General features: G+C 33.1%; 1 non-coding gene across 1 annotated transcript; it reads left to right on the forward strand.

The window, feature by feature from the left end:
• Window positions 1-589: 589 nt before the first annotated feature.
• LOC147916217 (U7 small nuclear RNA) lies at window positions 590-651 on the forward strand. The gene has a single exon (XR_015553300.1). It is a non-coding gene; the product is annotated as a U7 small nuclear RNA (small nuclear RNA).
• Window positions 652-1,019: the final 368 nt, after the last annotated feature.

Here is a 1,019-nt window from a genome sequence, read left to right on the forward strand (position 1 = left end):
CAATTTTGATGCAATATATATTTTCTTGTTCTTATGGTTACTATTTTTTCTGTTAAAAGTTCAGTGCTTATCTCTGGATGAAGTGTTCTAAGTTGGTTGACTAAAATATAAAATATAGCTAAAACACTGGACCTGAAAAAAAAAAGTCAATGACAAAGAAAAAATATTAAAGGCAGCAAGAGAGAAGAAAATAACTTACAAAGGAAACTCCATTTGGCTTTCAGTGGATTTCTCAGCATAAACTTTACAGGCTAGGAGAGAATGAAATGATTTATTCAAAATAATGAAAGACAGAAACTATCAGCCAAGAATACTCTATCCGGTGAAATTATCCTTCAGATATGATGGAGAAATAAAAACTTTCCCAGATAAACAAAAGCTGAGGAAGTTCATTGCCACTAGACCTGCCTCACAAGAAATGATGAAGGATGCCCTCATACCTGAAACAAAAAAGCAAAGGTTTACAAAGCTTTGAGCAAGGAGATAAATAGACAAAATCAGAAAATTTCAGTGCTCTATCAGAATAAGTTACCCAACATTTAATTATAACATAAAAGAGAAAGAGAAAGAAAGCATCAAAAATAACTGTAAGTGTTACAGCTTTTATAGAATTTGCCCAGCAGGTTTTCTGATCCTCACTGGAAGACCCCCTGCAAAAAAAACAAAACCAAAAACCAAAAAAACCCAACTGTAAACACTTCAATTTAGTCACAAACTCACAACAGAAAAAGAATAATTTGTGACAGCAATAACTCAGAAGGGGAAGAGTTTGGAGATTGAACCCACATGGGCTAGTGGAGATAAGAGGCTATCAGAAAATGGACTATCTCATCTATGAGATGATTTTTACAAACCTCATGGTAATGTCAAAACAAAACAATCAAAGAAGAGTCACAAATCATAAATAAAGAGAAAACCATCACAGAAAACCACAAAACTGAAATGGCAATGAGAAATACAAGGGAAAAGAAACAATGCAAATATAGAACAACCAGAAAACAAAAGATAAAATGGCAGTA

This window comes from Ceratotherium simum, chromosome 9 (assembly GCF_057802395.1).
Source record: "Ceratotherium simum simum isolate JZ-2026a chromosome 9, ASM5780239v1, whole genome shotgun sequence".
In the NCBI taxonomy this organism is placed as follows: domain Eukaryota; kingdom Metazoa; phylum Chordata; class Mammalia; order Perissodactyla; family Rhinocerotidae; genus Ceratotherium; species Ceratotherium simum.